Source organism: Nematolebias whitei, chromosome 3, assembly GCF_014905685.2.
Source record: "Nematolebias whitei isolate Nwh7 chromosome 3, NemWhi1, whole genome shotgun sequence".
Lineage (NCBI taxonomy): Eukaryota > Metazoa > Chordata > Actinopteri > Cyprinodontiformes > Rivulidae > Nematolebias > Nematolebias whitei.
Window position 1 is genome coordinate 39,441,148 of NC_056500.1, and position 13,325 is coordinate 39,454,472.

Sequence of the window (13,325 nt, forward strand, 5' to 3'; positions counted from 1 at the left end):
CATCCATCCATCCATCCATCCATCCATCCATCCATCCATCCATCCATTAATAATCTTTACCCACTTCTCCTTTTTCGGGTCGTGGGGGTCACTGGCCATGTCTAGCAGCCACTGTGCGAGAGGTGGGGGACACCCTGGACTGGTCTCCAGTCCATCACAGAGACAAACAACCATTCACTCTCTCACTCTTCTAATGTGGATTTTTCAAAGTAAATTTTTAGCGGAGCCCACTTTTATCCTGAAATACTATAATCACTACTCCCTGTGACTTTGGGCCACAGGTCACTTGAAAGGTGAGGCAGGAACAAGAGTTACACCCAAAAAAATAGGAAGGCAAAAAATTAAGGCAAAATCTACTTTATATGAGTCACTACTCCATCACATTAAATGAGCACAGTTCCCAATATTCCCGTTGAATATTTGGAAGAGAAAGTATTTAATTTTGTGTCAGACTGAACAAGCTTTTAAGCTGAGAGTCGGCCCTGCTCAGGTGAATAAATAAAAGCAGCTCACAGTGGTGGAGATGCAACCCTTCAACCCAAAGAAGGTGTCAAAGGTCAGGATAGCAGCCAAAGTCATGCCTGCCATTTTCTTCAACTTAATAAGTTTGGTGAGCGAATCTTCATCCCAGAACCAGACGGTCAATTCAGAGTTTCACTTATTGTGCCTAGAATATCAAAAACAATGTGAACTTATAAAGAGTATCTGAGTGTTTCAGTATTTTTGTCAAACATGTTTGGAGGAGATTATTTTAATAAATGGTGGAAAATATAACTGTTTTTAAAATATCTGGAAGGTAAACATGACCATAGGTTAACTGTGAGTGAAATGAGTTATAAAAAAAAAAAACAATAAATAAAAACAGTAACTAGCAGACTAACTGAAGTCATGACCCTAAAGAGATAAAGTAAGTTTTACATTTCACTACTAAGTTACTGGTCATTTATTATTCTGATTTTGTTCATGGAATACAAAAAATATATTAAAGACATACAATTATAAAAGAAAACTTGTGAATAAAGTGAATAAAGTGTCATTAACAATAAAACAATGCAATCAGAATAAAGACAAAGGGCAAGTGAAGCCTGGAACATGAACAGCAGAAGAACATGAAACACTGAATCCATGAACAGCTTCATTACGCTGAACGCTCTTTCAGTGCTAAGTCATTTGGCAGAAGGTGATGCTTTATTTAAAGAGCTGAGGGATACGGTGACTTCTGCTGCTGACAGAGGCTTTTTAATCCACTGAGGCAGAGCAACAGATACCCATGTAATCAAATCAGCTACGATAGGAACTCGTTCGAGAGCCAAACTCTCTACGAGCCAAATTTATACAAATGGGCCTCTTTTGTTCGCAGGATACAATACAGCTGCTCAATTTGCGGCTGCTCTAAGAGCGGACAAAGAAAAACAAATGCAGTGAGGTGTAAGTAACCAAGCGCACACAACAAACCCTGTGTGTCATTGAAGCTTTTTGATTTCCAATACTGTCTTTGTTTTTTTTATTACTCACCCAAGCTTAAAACAGCCAGGACAAATTTGATAACAGTTGTGTTGATGAAAGCGCAGGGCGTAAAAGGAGATAGTCAGGGTGGAGGAGGTAAATCAATGACCGTGCGGAGAGTCTGTTCTCCATTAAAGAAACGGCTGACGAATGTTTTAGGCTTCGCCTGCTAACTGACAGCTGTAAAGATGAGCAATGAGACAGTCCAGCTTCCTAATCCGGACGAGGAGACCTTTTCCGATGCCTGCGATGTGGATCACTTCACACTCCTTTTACTGCCTACAGACTGTGCTTGTGTTTTACAAGAGTTTTTAAACGCTGAATACAACCCAAAGATCTTTATTAGAACCGTAAATATATGAAGTTTCACTGGAGACACACAAGACAGATGTGTCTTTACCATCAGAGCAAAGGGCTGCAGGTGTGCACATAAACTTGAACTTAATCAAACCAACCCACATAAAACCTGGAGAAAAGGTTAAATACATGAGGATAGCCTGCAGCATTTACTGAATCAGTCATGCAGCACTCAATTTAAACCACCCAGGATGTTAAAGTGATAGTAAATGGATTATTTATGTGCGACTGATTGGACCAGAATTATGAGCTAATGGCTAATCCGAGTGGGGCTAACGCCAACATGGACGACAGCGGTCTTAAATAAAGTGACCAGAGTTCTGAAATTAAATCTGGGGACATTTCCAGCTCGGAGACAAAAACAAATTAAATGATATCAAGATGAAATTAATAAATGGAGACAGTTACGGTTTTATTTATTTTTTACATAGTTATTCATGTTTATATAATAAAAATCAAATGAGGCAGCAGGAATGTGTCTCTCCACACACATTTCCTAAGAGTAATAAAACAAACAAAGTAATAGTAGTAGGAATAGAGTACTAAAAGAGGACGCGTACGTTGTAGGTGAATGTGAACACGTTCATACAATGGTGCTTGAAAGTTTGTGAAGTTTTTATAATTTTCTGTATTTCTGCATTGATATGACCTAAACCATCATCAGATTTTAACACAAGTTCTAAAGGTAGATAAATAGAACCCAGTTAAACAAATGAGATAAAAAATATTATTCTTGGTCATTTATTTATTGAGGAAAATGATTCAATATTATATATCTGTGAGTGACAAACATATGGGAACCTCTAGGATTAGCAGTTAATGTGAAGGTGAAACTAGAGTCAGGTGTTTTCAATCAGTGGGATGATGATCAGGTGTGAGTGGACACCCTGTTTATGGCAAGCCATTTTAACATAAAATCAGATTCATCACACTTACAGTCCAGATATCTGAAACTGATTTACGACTAGGCATATTAGTTATTTAAGATATCTTTAATTATATTTAGACTACTCAAAATATTTATTTGAGATATCTCTAATTACATTTTGACTAGTATAAATGACGTCAGATTTACCATTGAGTTGTATGAAGGATTCAATTCAAGATATCTTAAAATGAATTTTGACTAGTCAAAAATACAGTTCTAGATATCTCTAAGTTAATTTTGACTAGTCATTATTTGCTTTCAAGATATCTCGCTTTTAGTTCCGACTAGTCATAAGTACAATTAAAGATATTTTAAATTACGTCATTATTCAAGATATCTTAAATGTATTTTTAGATATCACAAATAAAGATTTGACTAGTGCAAATTAAATTGCAGATATCTTGATAGCAAATAACGACTAGGCAAAACTAACTTAGAGATATCTAGAACTGTACTTAGTATGACTAGTCAAAATTCATTTAAAGATATCTCAAAATGAATTCAAGATATCTTGAATATTTTTTCATGTAGACGGCTTTTCTATTTGAGATATCTTGAATTAACATTTTGACTAGTCAGAGCTGGAGGAGCTGGCCCAAGTGGCTGGGGAAAGGGAAGTCTGGGCCTCCCTACTTAAGCTGCTACCCCCGCAACCCGGCCCCGGATAAGCGGAAGAAAATGGATGGATGGATGGATGGACTAGTCAGAATGACGTTCAAGATATCTAGAATAATTATTTTGACTAGTCAAAACCAGAGCCCTATAAAGAGATTTACGTACATATTTACATATTTACTTTCACAAGCAGTGCATTATGGCTGGCCTTAATGCTCCACTTGATATATAAATAAAACTTTATTAGAATTTGCTTTGGGTTTGTTTCAGATGTAATGGACACGGGGGATGAAAAAATAAAAATTCAAGCAACATTGGAGACCCTCGCAACAAAGCGCCGCTCCGGCCTTACGGCGACCACGGGAGCTCCAGTCCACCCAGTCGCCATCGCAAATGCTCTTGTGCCAATCCCGCACGCGTTCACCACGGGGTGCATTTCCTGAATCTTCGACATCACCTTCTGTCCAGTCGTTACCTGTCCAGCTGCAGGTTTTACAAGTATAGGCCAAATCTGACCTTCCAGACAGGAGTTATGGTGACTTCCTGTTTTGTGGCGAACGTTTGACGAGCACTTCCTTTATGCTTTTCAACATGTCATGTGTGGTAATCAACAGTTAGCAAACAAAGTTTCAGTCTAATATCTTACACAGTGCGAAGCTGGAAGTGTCATACAATAATTGACAGTTTTTTCTCTGAGTAGGTGGGGCTTAAGTTATGTCATGATTCAACAATACCAATGTGTGTACAAGGGCTCACTGATGAAGCACAAAAATTCAGGTTATTCATTATGCATGAAAAATCTGGTTCTGATCGAATGATGTATCACTGAGATATAACTGTTGGAATAATGTAGGGGGCACACTTGAGTCAAATGTTAAAGAACAATAGCAATGTGTCTATAAGTGCTCACTGATCACGCACAATAAATCTGGTACATATTAGGAATTTGCGATATATACGGTACACGGTAGAAACGATAGAAATTTAGCCCACGATAGAGATCTGTCTTCTACTGGCTAACCGCAGTAATGCTGTGTCTGATGTAAAATCAGAGTTGTCAGATTTAATCGTTACTTATTTTAGTTGAAAACTGTGTGCAAGTGGCGTTAAAGTATTTTCTTCGAGAGCTAAGTAACGAAGCTAAAAGCTAACTACGGCCGGCTTGCCGTAGTGTTGCCGTACTCGGATGCATGTGCAAAACACTGTGTTCCGTCGAAAGATAAAGTAAGTGTTGGTCATCTTTAGAGAAACCTGCTCTATGATCTGTGAAAAGAACGCTGTGCTGTGTGATTTTACTGCAAGACCCTCTGGTCAAATCCATAGTCATTTTGTGTCAGCTCACCATTAAAGCAGAAGGAGGTGCCCAATAGAGGGTTGGAGGATGAAGTGTCACAACTTTTATTTATTTGTTTTTCATACTTTTCAGTTATACACAGCTTTAAAATATTTATTTTTCAAGTATTAAGAACTTTTATTTTCAGCTTTTATTTTGAAAAGCAACACAGTTGTTGTAAACATGCACAGTGAGAGCTGCCGGAGCCGAGTGGAGGCTCACTTTACCTCAGTGTGTTCCTGAATGGGAATTCCCCACCATGTTTTCACATGAGCTAAACTTCTAAAGCACGACAACAACGAGAGAACGGTCAAAACTATCGTGACCTACAATAAACGTACAAAGTTTGTTTTCTCAGTCATCCAGGTATATAACAACAAAAAAGGTTGAATCATGTCATCTGGACTTCGTTTTTTTGTTAAAAAGAAACGTTTCGCCCCTCATCCAAGAGGCTTCGTCAGTCTGAGGCCTAGCCATCTGGTATTACCCAGAAGTCACCCTGACTCTTGTGTTTCAAGCCTGCCTCAGATACCCCTGAAGTCTGGCCTTTTCACTAATGGTTTCAAAAACACAAAGTTTGTTTTCTCAGTCATCCAGGTATATAACAACAAAAAAGGTTGAATCATGTCATCTGGACTTCGTTTTTTTGTTAAAAAAGAAACGTTTCGCCCCTCATCCAACATATACTTTTTAATATTTTTTTTATCATTCATAAAATGCTAAAATCAGAGACATTTCCAGGGACAGCTTTAGCCGGGGACAGGTTGTACAAAATGGGGACTGTCTGGTCACCCTACTTTTGGTGCAAATTTAGGCACTTCCTGCAGGGATATAATAATATTTCTGTTAGAAAAAAAACATAATGCCAAACTAACAACCATTTAAAGGTTTAATAAATATTTGTAATATAATATTATTGAACATGGACTTTGTTGGTTTTGAACCAGTTTGACATGACTGTCGATGAGGGAGAGGGCCGGCACCGGAGGAGGGGTCGTGCCAAAGAGACCATCTTAGCACCAATATAACTGGTTTGTTCCACTTTAGAGCAAGCTGGTGGAGGAAGAATCAGTTTTGTGTTGTGTGTTTCCTTGACTGATGAAGCCTTCTGGATGGAAGGTGAAATGTTTCAGCACAAAAAAAAAAAAAAAAAGAAAAAAAAAAAAGAAACTGTCCAGATGGCCTGACTGAAAATTTTTGGATTGTATACCTGGATTATTGAGCATGGACTTTGTTGGTTTAATAAATAGCATTAGCATAAACCTATATGAATTATTTCATGACTCGAGTTGTTTTAAGTCAGTTGCAGTCCACTTTGGAGTTAGCTTGTTAGCAATCTGGTCAGGGTTAAACTCTGATGTCATTCAAAGAGCAAACTGCAATAGGTCAGGTTTTAATTTTATAGTCTTTCCACAGAGTCTCACTTCAAAAGATCTGAACTTTTCCTTTAAGAGGTGTAAAGTTGCCCTTTTCTGTTCAGCTGTATGCCAAAGGTTCTCGCTCAAAGCTTTTTGTGAAGCCGTAAAGTCAGGCCTGCAGCTGCTATCTACAAGTGTGCTACCCTTTGCTTCCTTTCCCCCATCTCCCTCTCCTTGTCACTAGCTATCATTGTCAAAGTCCAGCTGCGCTGCTTACGCTGGGAGCTGTCACAGAGATGTGTCACCACGACGTGATGCTTCACACACTCGGTGACAAAACCGCCAGCCATTACTCACACTGTGGCACCAACAAGTCTTCTTTGCACTCATGCAGTTTTAGACAAGACCATATGGGCATATCAGCCACTACCTGCGGACACATTATTTATCCCACTGGTTAGTTTTTATATGACAGGACAGCCCTGAATTAATCGCAAATGTTCCCTTTTCTGCTCTGTTTTGAGAAGCAGTTTTTCCAGGTTTAAATGTATTTTTAAAATGTTCTGTCACCTGATTGTTTTTATCTGTTTGTATTTAGTAAAAAGCTATGTTGTTTGTTTGCTAATGACTTTTTGGCAAGCTTATTTAAAGCTTCTTGTAGTCTCAGCTTTGCTATAAATTGTCATAACTTAGCTCGTGTTATTTCCAGCAGCATAGGAGATCAATGTGACCTGAAAGGACAGTTCAGGCAGGATAGTATAACTTTTGTAAGTACTGTGACAGCACAAATAGTTATAATAATGAAACATCAGTGCTGACATAACGTGAAATGCATTTTCCTTTGTAAAACTGTATACATATATTTGTATATGTAAAATATATGCATATTTCCCTGTGCAGTTCTCAGAGAACCTTGTGATTTATTAGCACAGCAGACTATAATGTCAGCATGTTGCATGTTTGCAATTTAAACTGTTTTTCATTACAACAATATAACCAAGAATGTTGTATATGAATGTTTTGCAATGAACGTTGCATTTCTTTTTTCAAAGCCAGGCAAATAGTTGGCAACAGAAACTGGGACAAGTTCCAGTGCAGAGGTTTGTTTTACATTATCCTCTCCACTACAGTGATGACAGACTCAAAAGGAATGGATGCAAAGTAGGATTCTTTGAGTTTGAAGCACCGTTTCAACGTGGCTCCATAGTAATTTTCCAGACGGTACACAGTTGAGATAAAGGTGAAACACTTTGCAATTGTAATCTTATTGCCAAAGTAGCTTAAGACATGGGGTAGGGGAGAGTGGGGTAAGATGAGCCTGTGGGTAAGATGACCCACCCCCTATAGCTTTGCAAATATAGTTGTCTTTGGTCATGTGACCCCACCTGCATTTGGCAGCCATTATTGCTAACAGACAGTGAAAGGCAAGAGCACATGGGAACAGTGGTAAGATTTTTATCCACAAAAAACACTTTTACCATGTCTAAGTAAAATTTTGATTTTCATTTTATAATGAATGTTACATCAGAGTTCATTTATTTGAACGTAGTGTTGTGCATGGTACGTGTTGGTGATTTAAAATCATGTAAATCAGTGGTCCTTAACCCCCGGGCCGTGGACCGGTACCGGTCCGTGGGTCAATGGGTCAATGGCCGCACAGAAGTGGAAAAAAGTTTTATTTTGAAAAATCACTGGATTCTCTTTACCACATCAGTCTATGACTCACTCTTGACGCAGGTCAACATACACCAGTGGTTAGTTTCAGTTTGTGCTCGGTGCATGCACAGATCAGTTCTACGTTGCTGGTGAAGAACAAAGCAATTCCGCTACGTGTTCTGGAGCAGACAGGTGGAGGTGCGCAGCCGTATCTGTGCATTTTGAAGGATTACACTGCATATTTTTCTACCCACCTGACAAAGATTGACTATAAAACTATAACTAAATAAAACTATAATTTTAACAAGCTTCCTAATATCACATCAGAGCTGTCACTTCACATTTTTGCTTCTACTCAAACAAATCTCTGCCCTAAAAGTTCAAAGTAATGGGTAATTTTATTATAAAACACAAAAACATAATTAAACGTTTTGCACTAGGCATAAGTTTCTGTGCTTTTGTGAACAATCTGATGTGTGAGTCACTGCAGGAGTTCTCTGAACTTTTACCGAACTGATAAAACAGACGATGATCTCACCTCATGAAGCCGTTTGTCGTGCAGTCAGAGTATTTGAAGCGAAAACTGTTTTAAATGTTTGTAAAATACACCAGAATGCAGGAAATGGCATCTACTTTATTCAAAATTCTGCCCCCCCCCCCGACCATGCTGCCCCCCGGTCCATGGAAACATTGTCTGACATCAAACCGGTCCATGGCACAATAAAGGTTGGGGGCCACTGATGAAAATAATTTTGCTAAATAATTAGCTGTACTAGCTAAACTGTACCATTTTCCCAAAGTGGTGGCTTTGGGGCAAAGTGAGTCAAAGGCCATGGGTTAAACTGAACCACTGGCTTACCCCTGGCAAACACCAGATATCTTATGGTAAATTATGTTTGCTTGTCATATTTTACACATTGTAGAAGAGACATTATGCCAAGAATCTACAAGAGAAGAACACCTTTACTATTCCTTGAGCATAAGGCTCAGCACACCAACTGTTCTACCGAGCAGCCTATATGCATTCATTCAACCTTTATTTATGCAGGTTAGTCCCATTGAGCCTCGGGGACTCATTTACAAGAGAGACCTGATTTTTTTAACACAGAATAATGACAACAGTAGACAACAAAGACAACAATCAAAACAATCATTAAAGAAAGCATGTAAATTGAGAAGAATGAATGAAAGAAAATGGCATTAAAAAAACGAAACAAAAAACATCTACCGGTACTACTTCTTACTACTACTACTACTTCTTACTACTACTACTACTTCTTACTACTACTACTAGTACTTATTATTACTTCTTGATAACCACGGGGCTCACATTTCTCTAAAAGCACTGGAATCGTCAAAGAGTAACTGGATTGTTATGCCCACAATTCCACCTCACACATACCATTGCTTGCAACCTTTGGATAAGAGTGTGCATGGTCCATTCAAGAGCTATTATAACTCAGGTTGGATGAGATGAGATGGTTGGATAAGATCTAACACAGGCCAAACAGACTGCATATACCAGATTGCTAATTAGGCTTATTTTTCAGCAATGACGCCACAGAATATCTCGTCGGGATTCAGGTTCACAGGAGTCTTTCCTTTCAATCAAGATATTTTTGTTGATGATGCGTTTGGGCCATCCATGGTGTCTGACAGGCCAAACCCTGAGCTGTCTGCCTCTGAAGATCATCCGCCTTCAGACTCCATCTTGTTGAGGTGTCTAAGTGTGTTTGTTTTTTCTGAAGTCCACGATCATCTCCTTTGTCTTCTTCACATTGATGTGAAGGTTGTTCTTCCTGCACCAGCTCTCCAGGTGTTCCACCTCCTGCCTGTAGCTGGACTCATCGTTGTTTGTGATGCATCCATACATGATGACTGGATCATTAAAACCATCTTGATTTGTAACCTTACCTCAAAGTTATTGTTCAGTAGTGGAGAATACATACAATTCAAACTTTACTAAGCTGATTTTGTGTTGTTTCAGGTGACCTCCATTTAAACGGATTTTTCTAAATAAAATATGTGTTTTATGCCCGTTTTAAAACTGGACAGAGAAGAATTGTCAGTTTACGCCTCAGTGGTTCAATGTACCCTCTGAGTTGGATTAAGTTAACCCATGCCTCGGGCAAATAGAGCCACCGGAGCATTTTTTGTTGTTGTTGCATCATATTTCTAGAACTGTTTGTTATAGATTTGTTTTTACAACTTAATTTTTTAGACAACACCCCAATAAGGGTGTGTGTTTTCATTGTACGCCTGTGTCATTTCATCTCACCTGTAGAACCAAAAAAACAAAAAGTGATTTATCTTACCCACTCTTCCCTACATCCTGAAGAGGTTGCCAGTCAATCACAGAAAATGTAACTAATTTACTGTAGTTTTTTTCTTCAAAAAATAGAATAATGAATTAAAAACAATTACGTTTATGTATTTGGAGCATGAAACACACATCTAAAACATCTCTGGAACTCCCTCCCTGAATATCTGAGAGCTCCACAATCATTGACTGACTTTAAAGAAGGCTTAAAGACTTTTCTTTTTAAGCAAGCCTATTCTGCCTCCACATGACTGTATCATTGATTTTAGTTGATTTTATCATTGATTTTAGTTGATTTTATCACTGATTTTAGTTGATTTTATCACTGATTTTAGTTGATTTTATCACTGATTTTAGTTGATTTTATCATTGATTTTAGTTGATTGTATCATTGATTTTAGTTGATTTTATCATTGATTTTAGTTGATTTTATCATTGATTTTAGTTGATTTTATCATTGATTTTAGTTGCACTCTGTAGCACTTTGAGATTTTTGTTAATGAAAAGTGCGTTACAAATTAAATTCATTATTATTATTATTATTAAAAAGACAGAAAATATACTTATTTATTTAAAATTTTGTAGGCTAACATTCCAGGATTTTATTGTATTAATGTGAAATGATAAATAATTATTCGATATGTACTCTGAAGTAAATTGGAAAGGTCAGAAGTCAGTGCACGAGCACAGAGTGACATGAACAAACACAAATAATTGTGATTAGTTTATTAAAAAACATCCGTTTTCCCCTCCCCCTTTTTGATATGATAAATAGGATGTGTAGTAGAAACAAAAACTAAATTGTTTATGATTTTATTTTTTACACATTAAAAGACTATTGCCCCCATTCACAGTTGATGACTTCCTTGCTACATTGTAGAAAGTCAGCCCAAATAGCCTGAATAGTCTTTGCAGGGTCCTCTGGGTCTTCTTATTGCCAGCTGCCAGGGGCGATTTTAGACTCTGACCTTTAGGGCTGCTCAACCTCCAGTGCTGACAAAGGCTTTTGGATTGAACAGCGTGGTGGCCATTGGCGTCAGAAGCATTTGTAATGTTCATGCCCCAACTACTCATGGCAGGAGCATTGTGCTAATGCGGCATAATCTTCTAATGCGTATCTTCATCTTGGTGTGGTTTGAGAGATCTTTGCCAATGAGGGGTTTGATCATAGGAGTATATGCTAGTACCATTGTGGGTATGTGCTGGTAGTATATGGAGCGTGGCGAGGATGTAGGAGAGCATTATGAGGACATGAAAAACAATAAGAAAAAGTGTTCCTGATGAGCCCCAAGAGAACATCGTGGTCGATGTTACACTGAAAGAGGTTGTAAGTTTTGTTGTGGTCCAGCCATGTTTTTATTAGGTCATAAAGGTCGTGGAGAGCAAATGAGTGGTTGTTGTCACCCAGAATAAGAGGACCTTTTACATATATAAATAGCTTGTTTTCATCAACAGTTATACATATGAGTTTACTGAGCACTCTAATGTCAACTCAAAAATATACCTAATGTTTTAAATGGTTAATTTTGTTTGAACATTGTGAAGAATTGTAAATGTGTGCATAAAACACATGATGGACTTGTGACCTGTCCGAGCTGAACCCTAGGCACCTCTCACATAGTGATAGCTGGATATGGGCACCAGTGACCCCCATAACCTGAAAAGGAAGAAGCAGGTAAAGATGATGGATAGATGAGTGCATGAAACTATAAAATAAATCTGCTGTACAGCTACTACAATGATCAGATTTGTTAACATACACATATGGATGCACTCAAAAGCGAAACTTTAACAGAAATTATGTGTAAAATGATAGCCTATTGAATGAAAAAGGCCGAACATTAAAGGAGTCTGCTGTATTTCAGTCTCACCATGTCATGTTTTGGACTGACGTCTGCGTATGGGTGATGTATAAACTCTGGTTTGATGTCTAATAATGTCATACATTAATAAAATATTATGTGTGCGCGTTGATTTTCAGTATGATGTGTCTAAACTTGCTGGGTGTTCTTAGTGGTTGTGTAAGTGCACAAACTTTTATAGGTTTCATTATTTTTACACTCATGTTCATATCTTTACTGGCTACAATGTGCATATGTATGTGGGTATGGATTATAAATACATGGCTCTGGTCCCACAGCTGCTCAACAGAAGAAAGAAGAAATAATTTCCCTCCATGCAGGTCTGCATCTAGTTAGCTGAGTCTAAATCACTGAAGTGAACATTAACCTTAAACCAAGTAAAAATGCTACAATCCACCTTAAACTCCTCCTGCCGCACACATTCATACATATATTAACGTTCAGCCTTATCAAAGGCAGCCATTAAGAAATGTTGCAGGTTAAACAAGGGAACTAGTGAGGCTCATACGCTTTTACACAAAAAATATTCATGTCCATTCTAATTGCTTGTGTGGTGAGGGAAGAAAATTTAACAAAAACAGTGACAGAGATGTGAGCTGAATAGTAAATATGTTTTTTTAATTATGTTTTCTGGTGTATGACATCACCGACCTCCACCGAAACGTGTTAAAAACAGAATAAATCATAATGTTTGCATTCAGCAAAATGCTGCCAAGCTGACAGGACCTCACAGCTTAAGTACACTGGGATTTTTTTTAAAGTTAACAAACAATGCATCCATGTCTGCCGTTGCTGAGGGATTTAAATAAAGAATGTTTGTAGTTTTTGAGATGAATGTTATTCTGGATGGGAACTGAACAGAGATTGCAAATAAACCTAATGTTGTTGTTGCAAGAAATTCTACTGGGTAGGAGCTATAGAAAAACAGAGGTAGGATTTTTGTGTTGATTGTTTGTTTGTCTGAAGCAGCGCAGAGTGATGGATCCAGCGAGTGGAGGGAGAAATTTTATGATCAGGCACAATGGTGGAGCCAGGGGGTGGCAAATGGTGGCCTTGGCCACCATTTATTAATCTTTGGCCACTCCAAGAGCCACCCCATTCTTTTCAGGAAATTATACTTTAAGCAATATAAAATCTAGAAAGCAAAATTTCCTTAAGTGATTAGAGTGGTCTGTTTATTAAAAAAAAAATATATATATATATATATATATATATATATAACTGTCATTTCATTGATTTGAGTCCAGAAACACAAAATTAAGTTCATCCAGAGACTTTCTAAGTGTGTCCTGCACTGATCAATTGAAAGAACACTCTCTTTTTTATTATCATTACTATTTTACAAATGTCTTGATAATCAAAAGTGTGTTTAGTTCAAACCATTTTAAAT